At 36.7% G+C, this 17,040-nt stretch overlaps 1 long non-coding RNA gene across 1 annotated transcript in view; it reads right to left on the bottom strand.

Annotated features, from left to right (window-relative positions):
* The window catches only part of LOC143676112 (uncharacterized), a 38,588-nt gene that overhangs the window by 3,104 nt on the left and 18,444 nt on the right, over positions 1-17,040 (bottom strand). The window contains exon 2 of the long non-coding RNA XR_013171826.1: positions 1,126-1,247. This is a non-coding gene — a long non-coding RNA (uncharacterized LOC143676112). The remainder of the gene's footprint in view (positions 1-1,125; positions 1,248-17,040) is intronic.

The following is a 17,040-nucleotide window of genomic DNA, read 5'->3' as shown; positions in this document are numbered from 1 at the left end:
ATGTCAAATTAAATGAATGTATTTTCAAATGTTTTCTGAGCTGTGCATCTTCATCACTGCATATGAGTCAGGTACCTTTATTGTAAATTTATAAGTAATATTGGTCTATAATTTTATGTACATAGTGACATTTTTGCTTTTATTAGGACTACCCTATCCTCATAAATTATTTGGCAATCTGTTTTCAAACACAATATTGATTATTTGCATTATTTCTACTCCATTGGCCAATTTAGATAGTGCCTTAACAGTTTGTATTATGACATTAGACTACCTCTTGTCTTTGCTAATCTATGCTATCTTTTCCCTTTCATTTAGATCTTATCTTTATAATCTGTTAAAAATTGATATTGATATATTAATTAATGTGTATAAATTCAGCTATATAAGCACCTATATAAATAAAACCTGTTCACTTAACTTCCAACCAATATATTTTGGTGTATTTTATTATCATTTATTTTCCAAATTTTGTCTTATCAGCAGGGCCAGGCCTGTTGATAAGAGTGAATGTAAAAGACTAGACCCAACAGGATAGAACAGGCTTTGGACACCAGGACATTCTACTTGAAGCTGGAAACAAAAGTTGCAAATTGACCAAATCAGTAAAATCCCAAGCAAGATGCAAATGTATAGCTAAATTCCCATCTGCAGACAAATACATGGAAAAATGCCAGGAGCATGTATTAAGTGGGTGTTTATCATCTATTAAGGATCAGCATACTTGCTTGTACTTATCATACATTATTATTGCATGAATCTAATATTGAAGGAATCCTACTCTGTCTGTCCATCTTCTACCAGAGCGGTATCTCAGGAGTCCATATGTCAGAAAAACCTGGAGAAGAATATAATCCATAAAGTGTCTATACAGACACATCTCCTTTAGTTCAAGGACTTTTAAATTCTATGAAATAATCTGAAATTTATTGAGACTAAGTTCATGAAAGATAGAGACGACAATGAATGAATTGTAAGGTAGAATATGTCAGAAATCAGAAATGTTTCTTTGTTAATATAATTCTTTGCTTGCATTCAAAATGCTAACAGTAGTTGTCAGAACTTCCAAATTACTGAGGTGAACAGTACAACCTGCCTTTGAGATGAAGTTCTTCCCTCACTTACCTTGCAATGTGTAACAAACGATCCCAGTTCAATTGTTAACAAATAGAAGCACGCAAAGTCCTCAGCTCAGACTCAGCACTGCATGGCCACAGCTCACCTGCATTCTGTTAGGCAAACAAGTCCTAGGACAAGACAAATCCATGGATTGATGATATTTTTCCACCTCTAGATGTCAGAAACCAGATTCATTATGAAAATTTCCACAGAGGCATGAACAATGAGCATATATTGCAAACTATGCCACAGAATTGATGTCAAAATTACCACCGAACACCTGCCTAATAGCACAAATATGGCATTAATGACAGCATCTTTGATCAATATCTTTACCAAGACTATGCAGTTGTTTTGAGTTGAAATTAAAAGGTTTTGGGTCTGACCAGGGAAAGAAGTTGATAAGTAGTTGGTAGTAGCACAAAGGACCTTTATTGTAGTTGATGCTTTGACAGATTTCCATGAGCAGGAAAGTTCCAAAGAGGAAGAGATTCACTATTGGCTTGAAGGAGCCAGAAGAGGTGGGGGAAGGAGAAAACCCCCACACTTGAAGAGAAGAAAGAGGAAGAGGCAGACTTAACACATTTAAGTGATGGCAAAGCATCGGTATGACTGGGAACATCAGAGCCATCTCCCAGCTTTGATATCTGTGATCTCCTTTGGTTTAAGATTTGAGGTGGTGTATAGCCAGAACCTGAATTGTCACCCTGGGTCTATAGTAGATAGGAAGTTCCCTCAAAGCTGCATGGAGAATCAAGGTTACCACATGTAGCCTTTAAAGTTACTGATTTTCCCTGTCTTACCTGTGCTGCCTTCTCCTGAGAAAGAAACCTAAAGGCCCGCTGATCTTCCCCAGTCAAACCATCAAACCCAGGAATCGAACATGAGATGTTTTTATCACCTGCAGCACTTTTTGTTGAGATGTTCATTGCTCATAACTGTTCCACAATATAAAATCATTTCAGTAAATTTTACTTCTGAGGAACGTTTTCCTAATGTACACACCTTCAATAAAGTTAGATTAAGTCCTTCATATTTTTTATACATTTACTTCACATTGTTTAATTATCTATTTAATGGTTTTTACACCAACCCTTAAGGAAAAAGTTCAGACATTAATTTTTTAGGTTACCATATAAGAAATTTAGTTTGGAGGGGCATTATAACTTGATGGTAACACACTGAGCAGCCATTTTAGTGGAAAGCTACCATAGAGAGTGTGAATGTGCCCAGGTGTGAGAAAATAAAATTTTATTCAGAAAGCAATGCCAGTGGCCCACGGCCATGGATTGCGGGCCCTACTGTGTACTAAAAGCTTTATTCAAAAAGACCCTGTTAGGATTTTCCTCACAATCTGTGTGGCAATATATCACACATTGTGTGCACATGACATGCATCAGTGATATTTATGTTGCTAAATACATATTACTATAATAGAGAGAAAAAATTAAGTATAATGTCATATTATGTTGTTCCTGATTCCAACATGTAAACCCTTAAAATGTTCTCTGAACTATTCTCAATACAAACATGGGAAATCTCTGCCCAGGGCACAGGGATAGATGAAATGATATTCTAATGGAAGAGCTACAGGACAGGCCAACCCCAGTGGTTGTTCCTGTGAAGAAATCTCCATCATTTTCTCATTGCTTTTCAACCCACCAATGTGTGTTTCTCACAGGAAGTCACTGGCTAGAGATTCCCAGAAAAATAACACCTGGTGGAGGGAGAGAAACTGATCTCCCAGGACATTGGGGAGAATGCTTTCCCTGAATGTGCCAGAATCTAGAGTCTCCTCCTCATAGCTCTACCCCTTCTGCTCCCCCAAGACCACATGTAAATCACCCCAAATGTCAATATCCCATTAGGTATTCAGCTCAAATTTCAGGAGCAGCTAGCAACACTGGATCACTGCCCTTACCAATTTGATTTTGGATCTGTCTTAAACTGTGATAACTTTATACTCAGAAAGAGTGTTTCTTATCCATGTGTGCTTTACTTAATGAAGGATGACACTCATTTCTAGCTGCATGTTCATAGATCCAACTTCAGTATTCTAGGCCAGAAATGGGGAAGCCCTCTAAGAGCAAGCATCACCATCAGTGTGTTGTGCTGGATACTGTCTCACCCTGATTTCAAATCTGGTGCCTCCCTCACCAAGGACATCATCAAGAACCAAGTGTGTTTCCAAATGAATGTTCTGAAACTTGAAGACATAAGTATTTATTGATGTTCAAGAGAAAGATCAAGAGCCTCAGTGAAGGGCAGGTGGACAGAAAACGTCTCTTTTGGGGTGCATGGAGTGTGCTGGGCTGCAGGTGGCATTCAGGGCACACTGAACACAGGGCCCCACTCCTAGGATTAGGTGCAGGAGGAGTTGCAAAATGTTCCCTGTTGGGTCTTGATTTCTCCAATTCATCCTACCCAGAGAGAGATCAAATAAAGTTGAGAGACTACTCTGAAAATGGCTCTTTTGCAAGCTTCAGGTAGACCTTGCTATTTTCATAACCTGCCAACCCACAACCAGGACATTCCTGACAATCTTAAAGAACACCTCAGGCAATATATAGGATTCCTCAAGGGTTTCAGTCACTAAAGTAATTTTCCAGAAACCTATAACCTCCAGATGGGTCCCTGGTCTAGAGAAGTCCTGAAACCTAGCCAGCATATCCAGAACATCAGACAGTTCAATCTCCTTACCCCATATTAGTGACAGATCCTTCCAATATCAAAAATTTAGAATTGCCATAGCCCAAACACCCCTAAACAGAGGTATGGAAAGACCAAAGGTGATGGTGGAATTACACACCAAAGATAGAACTTAACAAATTAATATGACTGCTGAATCATTAAACTGATGTCACTTTTAGTCTCCAGTATTTTAGAGCAGATAGAGGTAAAAACCTAAAATTGTGAAATTGTAACCCATGTCAAAGTCTGAAATATGTTCTGCAACCAATTGTGGTGTTGTATTTTGATATTTATAGCTTTTTTTGTATATATACTATTTTTCACAAACAAAGAAGGAAAACAAGTTGATTGTGATGATAAAGTATTTAAGCCCTCTTGCCCCCTATATTCTGGAGCAACTATAATGAAAAATAAGAGAAGATCATATGGTAGCCGATGACAAACTCTGGGAACTGTCCTGTAACCACTTGTTGAAGAGTGCTTTGAAAACTATTGGTTTTTATTTCCAAATAAATCATACACACGTACACACACACACAGCATGTATTCATACAAACTGTAATTATTGCTTCCAAGATAATTATACTTACATGCTGACAGGTATCTGTCATGAACTGTAAGACCTAAGGCAGAGAATGACAAGACCTTCACTGTTATTATGTGTATCAACCTTGGGAGGATGCCTGGAAGGGCACACTGGAGTCAAAGTGACATGTAATAGAATCCAAACAGGGTGAAATTTTTGGCATGAAAGAGATTTCAAAAAATTAGGGAGGTCGAGGGTGACTAGTTTAGTTGTTAATAGAACCCTAAATTGAACTCTGTAGAATGAGTGATCTAAAGAGCTCTAGTGGTAAATTACATGGACAAAGCACTATGTTTGTTTCCTTAAGACCAGGCCTTCCATAGACAGCTATTTTCCATTTGAAAGTAGCTCCCATTTTGATCTCGGGGCCATGAAAGCAGTTGATCTTGCCCAAGTAGCAGTTCAATTCTCAAATACATTTCAGGGACATCTTTGAGTGGAGTTTAAGTTCAATGGTCAACTCTGCCCAGCTAGTCCTGGAATATAGTAAAAGTCAACCCTAAGAAAGGCCAATGCTTTTTAACTTCCATCACATGCTAGGTCCTTCTTATGAACCCTTCCTATGAACATAGTATAGTTCTGCACATTAATTAGTGTAGAAGCATACATCCTGTGCTGGTTTGAAATTGTTATGTGCCCTAGATAACTCATGGTTTCCTAATCCATTATTGTGTGTGTAGACCTACTGTGGGCAGCACTGTTTACTTTTATTTTTAATTTTTTTCACATGGGCAGGCACTAGGAATCAAACCTGGGTCTCCAGAATGGCAGACAAGAATTCTGCCACTGAGCCACTGTTCCCTATCTCCTTCCCCCTTTTTTAGGACTTTTTAATTAGGTTGTTTCCATGGAGATGTGATCCACCCATTTCACAGACAGTCTTCCTCATTCAACTGGAGTTCTTTATGAGAGGACACAAATTGCTCAAGGCTCAAGGATATTTTGAGATGCTTAAATAAAACATGCTGGCTATTGAAGACAGCATTTGAAAGCAGAAGTGCAAGAAAAAGACCAGCAGGCAAGGCCATGTGCCTTCCCATTTGACACAAGAGTTCCAAATGCCATCAGCCATTCTTCAGGGAAAATATCGTTTCATTGTTGCCTTAGTTTTGACATTTTTATGACCTAAGAACTATAAGTTTGTAATCTAATAAATCACCATTGAAAACAACACCCCATTTCTTGTATATTTCATTCTAGCAACTTTGCCACACCAAAGCAGGTTTTGTCCTAGAGATGCTGGGTGCTGCTATTTGCAAATACCAAAAATTCTGGAAAGGCTTTATAAATGGATATGTAGAAGTTTCTGGAAATATTGTGAGGTGCTCAATATGAAAGGTCTAGATTGCTTTGGTGAGACTCTGGATAGATATATGAACTCTAAAAATACTTCCATTGAGTATGTGGAAATATACATTTCATTAATAAAAATGATTAATGTTTCACTGGCAGAAAATCTGTTTTATGGGTATTGATGTTGGATGGAAGGGAAAAGTCCGGTATGATAAGCTTGAATACCTACCTGACGAAATTTCCAAAGTAAATGTGGAAAAGGCAGCCTGGCTTCTCCTTGTTTTTTATAGTAAAGTGTGAGAGCAAAGGGATAAGCTGATACCTGCCTGATCTCTTGGGCACAAAAAATCAGAACCTCATTGTTTAGAAAATACTGAGCTTTTGAAACATGAGCCTTCAAGGTTATTGAATATTGTTCTGCATACTGAGACACTATGGCCTTCTCTGAAAATTGCCACATGAAGATTTAACCAAACATGTAAAAATAGCCATGTCACTTGGAGACAGCTTGGAAATGGTAGGGACTTCTCTTTGCTGCCCATAAAACCAAATAATTTCACTGACATTCTTGATTAGAAGGGACAGAAAATGGACTGATTGAATGAAAAGTAACCTCAAAGGCAGAAAAATAGAAACTGAAAACTGGAGCAGAGAAAGCTCAGGCCAGGAGAGTAGATCCATCAGTGAGAGAGGATGAGTTTGCCCTAGAGTCCGCAAAGGGTGAAATTTCCATCTCATTGTACAAAAAGAATTTTGTTGCCCAATGCTTCAGAGATAATGGAACAAACTTGAAGGGGATTTGGGAGAGTCTGGCCACCATCTAATTTTATGAAGTGGTTGAACATGTGCTCAGAGATGGCAAAAATCTATGCGCACCCTCAATGCTTGGAGAATGTAACACAAAGAATAAGGTGGTCTCCCAAGTGCTTGGATATCATAAAACCCTCATACCATTGTTTAGAGAGGGTAGGGCTGCTGCATAAGCCCTTGGAGAGAATGGAAGTGATGTTCTTTCAAATTCCAAGGATAAAACACAATTTATATAGATGACTCACAGACCTTAAAATTTAAAGAAGTTTGTCCTGCAGGTTTTCAGAACTGATGAAGTATAGTGACTACATTTTTTCTTTCAATTTATCCTTATGGCAGGGGGAATGATTTTCCTATGACTCTCCCTACAAGAGATGAAAGGCTTTGTATATTGGTAGCAAATAACTTACTCAGAGTTTCAAAGTTCCACAGCCAGAGGAGAATATTGCCTTGGGAATGACCATGTCTGCAGATGATTGGATGAGACATTATACTGTGTATGCATTGTTCATGAAATGGTCTAAGATATTTGCGATATATTGACTAAATGACAGTATTTTACTTTTTTTAGTTTGTTTGTTTGCTTGTTTGTTTTGCATGGACAGACACCAGAACCAAACCCAAGTCTTTAGCATGGCAGGTGAGAATTCTGCCTGCTGAGCCACCATGGCCTTCTCTGAATGATTGTATTTTATATATGAAAGGAACATGCCTTTTTGGACTCTTGAAGGTATAATATTCTGGTCTTAGACTGCTATGTCCCCCTGAAAAGCAGTGTTCTCCTAATCCATTTTTTTGGGGTGCAGACCCATTGTGGGTGGGATATTTTTTATTAGGTTTTTCCATGTCGTTGTGATCCATTCAATTGAAGGTGTGTTGTAATCCTTTCCTTGGAGCCTTTTATAAGAAGACACAGAGGGCTCAGTAATCTGTGAAATTTGGAGAAAGAGAAAGAAAGTGTCTGGATACATTTTGGAAACCACAATTAAAACCAGAAACAAGGAGAATAAGACAAGTAAATGTCACCATATTCCTTCCTATATGACAGATGAAACCAAGATGTCATCAGACTTTTGTCATTGAAGGTATCCTCTTGTTTATGCCTTAATTGGACATTCTTATGGCATTGGAACTGTAAATGTGTAACCACAACTGAAAAAAGCCATTTAATTTCAGGTAAATGCATTCCAGCAGATTTAGAAAACAAAGCACATACACTTTAATGAATCTATACAAAAAATAGTTACTTACAAGCAGGAATTACCATAACTAATGTCAATGCATTAATTTATAAATAACAATATTCAACGTAAGATACCACAAAACTACGTGAAATCACCACTTGTAGGTCTAAAATGATCATGTAGTGTATTTTAGTGCCGGAAAGTGAAGAAGCAATTTAGTACAAAAAGATAGGAGCATTTCAACAGAAAATGCAAGGCAACCCTATAGAAATTCCAATGACCAAATTCATAACAGGTGAAATAGACTAAATAACACAATATTACCTATTAACTCAAAGTATAAAATAAATATATGAGCCCATATTGATATAAATAATTGAATAAATAATAAAAAACATCATGGACTGGGAGAGATGATCTACCCTAGAGCATAATTCCAAATGATTTATGAAAATAATGAAATGAATTATAAAAGAGCTTCTATCATGAAATAAATTATCCCTCTATTATGAGTGTTGTCTGTGTTAATAACTTGACTACATATGAAATAATATGGGAAGGGAGAAATAAAGTACTTTCACAGTGGAGGAAGACAAGAAACACTACCAGTGCTATGTGATCAAGGACAAACTCACAATGAAAACCATGTTTGCATAACATACACAAGACAAAATGTTATGAAAATGGCATCATACTTCTGTGACCTTCCGTCTAAAATCTATACTGCAGGTTTAATCATGAAAACACTTATAAACTTTCCAATTGAGTAGAGTACAAAATAATATTTCTCCATCCTTCACATCTTTCAAGTTCTTCAAATGCAGAGAAACCCTCAAAGAAAGTAATGAACTATGGAAGATATGAAATGATATGTAATATGATAAACAGAATGGAATCCTGGAACAAATAAAGGACATTATGGAAAAATCAGTGAAAGCGAATAAGGAGTGGAATTTAGTTAATGCTAACTCACAAAGTACAATTCCTTAGACTGTCAAATGTTCCATGAGGATATTAGTTAATAATAATGGGTGGCTCAGGTCAAGGTGTATTCAGGAACACACCATGAAATTCTACAATATTTTTACCACCTTTCTGTGAATGTGAAGTTATCCTAATGTTAATATTGTAATTTTTAAGCACAATCAATAATATTTATGAGAAGAAAGCAAGGCAATTTTACAGAAGGCAGTATGTAACTTTGAATGTTAAATTAAAATTTTTTTCTAGACCTATTGGTATAATTTTGCAAATGAAGAAAACAGAAAAAAAATAAGGTATTAAAGTTAAAATCTTGATACAAAGAAATGACAAGAATAATAGGAAATATAAATAAAATAACAGGTTAGATTTCTATTTTAAAAATATAATACATTTAGTATATTTCTAACAAAATAAATCAAGAAAGTGGAAATGAGACAGAGGCACAGATGGGATTAATTAAATAAAATTATAATACCTAGTACTATTTTTTAGAAATAGTAAATAAAAGTATGGCATATAAAAGTGCAATAAAATTATTCTCCTGCTTAAAAAGAGAATATGGCAAAGGAATATTAGGAAAGTACTACATTCCATAGTTATCAAAGGCATTCTCAGTGTCAGATTTGAATAATATTTTATCTTATTGTATTTATATACAATACAAATTTTTTCATTTTCTCAAACTACTATGACAAATACCACAAATCTAGTTGGTTTAAGGAAGAGATACATGTCTCCACACCAAGGATTTCTCTCATTCTGTATCTTTTTGGGGCTGATTTGTGTTTATCATTAGGGTTCCCTGTTATCCAAATTTGTCCCTTTTATATGGAGATCCTTCTCAGTTTCTGGTATTCCATGACTTCTTGCTTCCACTGACTTGTGTCTTCTACTGATTTTTGGCACTACTGATCGAACCCATCTTAATTTCTTTTAATTAAAATGACTCAAGGAACATGCGTTAAGTCTCACCATTATTTAATTTGGCATAATATACATAGGAACCTCTCAGATCCTATTCACAAGTGAGTGTGCCCCTTCACTGATAATAATGCCTCTGATGGTCCTATTAACAAAGGTGTTCACAATAACAGGAACAAAATAAATGCTTGAACATTCTTCTGTGTAATATATGATTCATTCCCAGTATGCCCTCTGAAGCCAAAAGCTCATGCTCCTCCCCCATGCCGAATGCATTTAACCTATACCTATGTCTTCAAAGCCTTAACCCATTTAAGTAATAACCAAGCTTCAAATCTCATAAAAACCATTTGTGAGGGTTCTTAATTTCTGGACAAAACTCATTTTATAGTCCTCTGAATATGACCAAACATGTGGTTCCAAAATAAAATAGTGTTGTAAGTATAAGATAGAAAGTCACATTTTGAAGGGAGAAATTGCCTTTCCTCCAGTTTCCAAAAGCAGATTTATTCTCCTAAAGATACCCAAAAGTCTTGATTAAAAGCCAAACTTCTAGCAACCTTCTACTCCTGAATATATAAGTATTCCCTATGGTGATAGACTATTTCTGTACAACACTTTTCCCAGGAATGTGAGCTTTATCTATCAAAGCCAATAAAAATTCTCTTAAATAATTAACATTCTTTCATAGCATTTATAATATAATTTCATAATTATAAAATGAGCATAAGACATCATGATCACACTTCTTGTTATAAAAACCAAAACATTGATAAAAGGGACTCAAACATAAATGTACACACTGGGGTTCATAGCAACATTATTCACAATTACCAACAGATGGAAGTGACCCAAGGGGTCCATCAACTAATGACCAGATTAGGAAAATGTAGTCTATGCACATGTGCCAGTTTGAAACAATTTTGTACCCTGAAAAAGCAACATTTTAATCCTGACTCAATCTTTTGGGGATAGCTGTTTCTCTTAATCCTGATTCATTGTTGTAGGGTGGGAATAATTTTGATTAGATTATATCCATGTAATGTGACATGCTCAATTGTGGGTATGTGCCTGTCATTAGATGGAAATTTAACTATGCATGTTCATTGTGGATCTTGATTTGCTTATTGGAATCCTTCAAAAGAAGATTTATTTTGAAGAGTTCCAAAGATGACAGAGATGCTTGCTGATGTAGATAGTTGGAGAACAGTCATTTCCAAGATGACACAGCCAACACAAGACCTAGACATTTGGATATGAGCCAGAAAACATCACCCTACACCTTGCTATGAGATGCTAAGCAAGCCAGATACCAGAGTTATGTCCTGGAAGAGATAAGTGAAGTCCCACAGAAAACAAGCAAGGAAACCCCATAGAAACAGAGGCTGAAATCAATGATGTCCAGGAACAAGAGACCAGAAAATACTAGCCACATTCCTTCCCAGCTGGCAGAGGTGTTCTGGACAGCATCAGGCTTTTTTGAATGAAGGTAACTTCCTCTTGGTGCATTAGTTTAGACATTTTCTCAGCACCAGAACTGTAAACATTTAACTTACTAAATTGCTCATATAAAAGCCATTGCATTTCTGGTATATTGCTTTCCAGCAGCATTTAGCAAAGTAATACAACATACAATGGAGTATTAGTAAGCTATAAAAACAATACATTTGTTAGATACATAAATAATATATATTTTAGATAAATGCAAAAACATGGATGAAATTTGGATCATCATGTTGAGAGAATTACACTGGAAACAAAAAGATAAATATTATATGACATAAGTTGTGAGAAATATAAAGAATAAGATACCACATAGATCCAGAATCTACAGTATATGTTACCAGAGGATGAGGTAGGGATACAGCAAAGAGAAGCAAAGATTAATTTGTACAGAGTTCATACTTGAAATGGTAGAAATGATTTGTAATGTAAGCTGGCAATGGTAGCACTGAGGTATGTATCTGAATGTGGTTAACAGGAGAAACTGTTAGGCTGCATGTATGGTAAAATACTTTAAAAAATGAAAAAAATCTCATATAACTGCATTACACAAAAATTGGATCTTAAATTGTACCATGGACTTTACTTAAGAGTACAATTATAAAAGTTAGTTTGCATCAATTCTAAAACATTTCTCACACCAAACAAGGGGTTATTAATAGGGTAGTAAAGGGGAATCTTTTATATTATGCATTATGGTGCTGTAAACAAACAAGTTCTTAAAAAATGGGTTTGAGTCTCTGCCCATTATCAAATCACTAAATAATTTCCATATCTTTAGGAATCTACAATAGCAGCCCACAATTTTATGCTACCAAAAACATTCTTGGCTTGCTTCGAAGGCTAACATGAAATACCTCAAAATTGGTTGGTTAAAATAGTGCAAATTTATTTTCTAATGTTTGAAAGCTAGAATTCAAAAATGAAACCTGAGCAGGCCATTTTTTCTCGCTGAAATTGTAACATACTTGGCCAGGCTTGCTACAAATCGTGAGGTTCCTTTGTATTATCTCTGCCTTTATAACATGGTGACACTTTTTTTGTATCTTTATAACTTTTGTCATATCTGATTTCAAGCCTTTACTGACCTAATGTGCCTGAATTTCTCTTGCTTATAGTTACCCTAGTCTTATAGGTTGAGGAATACCCTAATTAATTTGGCCTCATATAAATAGAGATTTTCAAATAACAGCAGTGAAGATTATCTACTTTATTAATCATATCTTTGAGGGTCCTGTTTAAAACTTGGTTTATACTCACAAATATTGAATTAAGAATTGGACATGTTTCTTGTGGGGTGCATGAGTCAACCTCCTAAATATTATATATAATGAATACAGTTGCTGAAAATATAACTTCAAAGATTTCAGAGTCTTTTTTAAAAACTTTACTGGTTTCTAATGTTTTCTGTAAAATATGACAGGTGAAATTATGAATTAAAGCCTAGTATCCCTTCTATTGTGTCCTTAGATACATTTTAAAGCCTTAATTATTTCATCTTTAACATGGAAATATTAGATTCTCTTACCTTGCAAATTAATTGTAAAAAATGGAATGCATGTAAAATCCTGAAAATAAATCTGGGCCTGTAGATATTAAATATCTATGGATGTTTAGTTGCATTTTAAATGTTATTAAAATTTATCTTCTTATCTGATTTGGGAAATAGAAGATGACCAGTGCTATTTTTTTATATTTTGTGGCAGTACAAGATGGCAATAATGAAAAACTAGGTTATGCTGAAGATATCACCTAATGCAATGAAGAGGGAGATGCCTATTCACATGGAAACAAATGGATGGAAGCTCTTCTGTCTATTCTCAAATCATTCCCAGAAATTTTCAGGAAGGAGGAGTGAGGATGAGCACCTCAGGGCCATCTAATCAAAGGTTTTGTGTTTTCTTTTTTTGAAAGAAAGAATATAAAACCCTTTGCTGACATAAAAATTTGAAGAAAATTGGCATTTTTGTAGTGAACAATGACAAATCAATTGATGCATGTATGAAAAATAAGTGAAATAAATTATGAATGACCATAATAAAAGACCACTTGCAAATATATTATATAGCTAGTATGTAATAATGTTAAATATGAAATGCTATATGTGATTATGCATAGGCTTGTATATCTCAGCATATATATATATATAAATTTATATTTATATGAAATGATTCAAGATATGATACAGTAAAATTGTTATGAACTATAACTTCTAGTAAGCATAAATTTTTCTTTCTGATTTTTTCATTAGATAATATTTTTAAAATATTTTCTTTTCAATAGAGCTAGTAAATGTGGAATAATAATAAAGTACAATAATCTAAGAGGCTTAGAATGCTCCTGTTAGCAACACATCATATTTTCTTACTGATACTGAAGGGAAAACAGCAGAACACTATAGGAATAGCCTTCCTGGTCTCTAACTACACAGTTTCAAGAGCCTGTTCCTGGACCGTGGCTCTAAAGCCTGAACAGATCAAGTGTCTCCCTGAAGCAGTGGTTTGTTTCTGGGGTCACATTGCTCTCCCATCGATATATCCTGCACAGTAATTTATAGCAATATTTGCAGAAGTTATGCAGATCAACTATATATAGAATTGGTCCTTGAATGTGTCTCTGGAGATGGAGCTTAAGCACTTGAAGGAAGGGTGTCACTATTAGCATGTATCTCCTAGTTCCACTCCAGACCATTCCCCCAGGCTGCCCTATGAATTCTTAGCAAGAACTCATGGTGATAGAATAACTGAAGACAGAGAAATTTGTTGGAGAGCATGTGGGAGGGCTTCATCACATACATATGAATTGCTATGTAATTTTCTCAGTGAAAAACATACCTATGCATGGCAATACCTCCACAATACATATGATTTCCCTTTGACAACTGTGTTCCATTTATTTGTATATCTTACTGTAAATACTAGGGAATTTGGATGGAAACTATGAATTCCTAAAGATATATATATATGCATTTATCTAAAAAGCATCAAACTGAAATTACCAATGCTTATTTTGAAAGAGGTTTCCGATTTCTGTAGATTTATGGGAACCCCATAAGAAGCTAATAATTGAATAATGATGAATATGACCTGAACTGAGTATTAACACAGTGCTGTGGTTTGTTTAAAACTTACTGAATTCTGTAATAGCACAGTGAATATGGAAAATTATATCAAAGATTTTACTCTCCTCAGTCTGCTTGGTTCAAGAAAACTTCACTTCACCAGGAAACTTTCTTTATCTATAACTTAATCTAACAATTGTGCTAGTTACTAAGCTGCCATAATACAATATACCAGAAATGGAATAGCTATAAAAGGGGGAATTTATTAAATTAAAAGTTTACATTTCTAAGCCTATAAAAATATTCAGCAAAGGCATCCAAGGAAAGATAACTTCACTCAAGGAAGTTTGATGGGTCAGGGACACTTCTATAAGCTGGGTAATCACATGGCTGGCATCCACAGGTCCCTTACTCTGTTCCTGTGGGGCTTCCCCAATTTGCTTCCTTAGGGCTGGCTTTCCTCTCTTGGCTTCACTTGGCTCTCCCAAGGATCTGGCCTGTTTAACATCTCATGGCAACTTCTGCTGGGCTCCAAGCATCTGAGTCAGCTCTCTCTCTCTCTCTGATGGCTCTGTGGTTTCTGTCATTTATGTCTGTCTCTTAAATTGTTCCTCTATTAACAGATTACAGTAACCAATAAAGACCCCCTGGAATGGGTGGGGTCATATCTCCATCTAATCAAAGGTCAGACCCATAATTAGGTGTGTCACATCTTTGTGGAGATAATATATTCAAAATTTCTGACCTACAGTATTGAATTAGGATTAAAAGAAAGGCAGCATCCACAAGATTTAATCAGAAGCAAAACATGGCTTTTCTGAGGGTTCATACTGCTTTCAAACAAGCACAGCTCTGTTCCTGCCACATTCACAGTTGATTCTAGTTTGGAGGCTCTGAGTTTGTGCTTTCAAATGACCTGTGCCACTTGATTTTAAGGCTACACTTATGAAAGTCCATGCATTGCTCAAAATTTGTTCCAGGACTTCCGGAGAAGATGGCGGCTTAGTAAGACGTACGGATCTTAGTTCCTTCTCCAGGACAGCTACTAGGGGAGTAGAAATGATACAGAACAGTGCCCAAAGCCACAACAGAGATAAAAAAGACAGCGTACTCCATCCTGGAACAGCTGGCTGGCTGAGAGAAGTAGCTCAGGTGAGATCACCGAGGCACGCGGACTTCACCGGGCGGGGCAGCAAGCGGCCAGAATCACTCCCTTCCCCCTTCCCGGGCCGGCTGGGAGAATTGGAGAGGCGGTACCCTGAAACCGTGGTGGCTGGTGCACACACCACGCGCAGCCCCCTGGACCAACTGAGAGAATTGGATCGGAAATCCCCAGGCCGCGGAGAACAGTGACGGGTGGGGGGGCCCTTTTCCAAACCCGTGACTCCCCGGGAACATGCACTCTCCCAGGCAGGCTGCTGTCGCTGGTGCCCTCCCGCCACGCTTGTCGCCCCGGCCGACTAGGAAATTCGGACAGGCGCTTTCCCGGGCTGCGGCGGCCAGCAACCCTCCCTGCGTTCGGACCCTGGGCTGGCTCAAGCCGCTTCGGCTAGCGAATCTCCCGGACGGTGAGAGTTTTCCAAAGTTAAAGGTCCCACAGCACCTTTTACTGGTGGGACCTGCAGACAAACGTGTGCCACGAGTGCCACCTACTGGGCAGGATAAGAAAAACAGAACCCAGAGATTTCAAAGAAAAATCTTCCAAGCTTTTGGATCCAATACACAGGGAAATCTGTCGAAATGTGCAGATGCCAACAGAAGATAATGGATCACGCTCAAATAATTGAAAATATGGCCCAGTCAAAGGAACAAACCAATAGTTCAAATGAGATACAGGAGCTGAGACAACTAATGCTGAATATACGAACAGAAAGGGAAAACCTCTTCAAAAACGAAATCGATAAATTGAGGGAGGACATGAAGAAGACATGGGCTGAACATAAAGAAGAAATAGAAAAACTGAAAAAACAAATCACAGAACTTATGGAAGTGAAGGACAAAGTAGAAAAGATAGAAAAAACAATGGATACCTACAATGATAGATTCAAAGAGACAGAAGATAGAATTAGTGATTTGGAGGATGGAACAACTGAATTCCAAAAAGGAACAGAAACTATTGGGAAAAGAATGGAAAAATTTGAACAGGGTATCAGGGAACTCAAGGACAATATGAACCGCACAAATATACGTGTTGTGGGTGTCCCAGAAGGAGAAGAGAAGGGAAAAGGAGGAGAAAAACTAATGGAAGAAATTTTCACTGAAAATTTCCCAACTCTTATGAAAGACCTAAAATTACAGATCCAAGAAGTGCAGCGCACCCCAAAGAGATTAGACTCAAATAGGCATTCTCCAAGACACTTACTAGTTAGAATGTCAGAGGTCAAAGAGAAAGAGAGGATCTTGAAAGCAGCAAGAGAAAAACAATCCATCACATACAAGGGAAACCCAATAAGACTATGTGTAGATTACTCAGCAGAAACCATGGAGGCTAGAAGACAGTGGGATGATATATTTAAATTACTAAAAGAGAAAAACTGCCAACCAAGACTCCTATATCCAGCAAAATTGTCATTCAAAAATAAGGGCGAAATTAAAACATTCTCAGAAAAAAAGTCACTGAGAGAATTTGTGACCAAGAAACCAGCTCTGCAAGAAATACAAAAGGGAGCACTAGAGTCAGAACTGAAAAGACAGAAGAGAGAGGTATGGAGAAGAGTGTAGAAAGAAGGAAATTCAGATATGACATATATAATACAAAAGGCAAAATGGTAGAGGAAAATATTATCCAAACAGTAATAACACTAAATGTTAATGGACTGAATTCCCCAATCGAAAGACATAGACTGGCAGAATGAATTAAAAAACAGGATCCTTCTATATGCTGTCTA

Source organism: Tamandua tetradactyla, chromosome 3 (genome assembly GCF_023851605.1).
Source record: "Tamandua tetradactyla isolate mTamTet1 chromosome 3, mTamTet1.pri, whole genome shotgun sequence".
Taxonomy (NCBI): domain Eukaryota; kingdom Metazoa; phylum Chordata; class Mammalia; order Pilosa; family Myrmecophagidae; genus Tamandua; species Tamandua tetradactyla.
The sequence above is the reverse complement of the archived record's forward strand: the minus strand, read 5'-3'. Positions and strand labels throughout refer to the sequence as shown.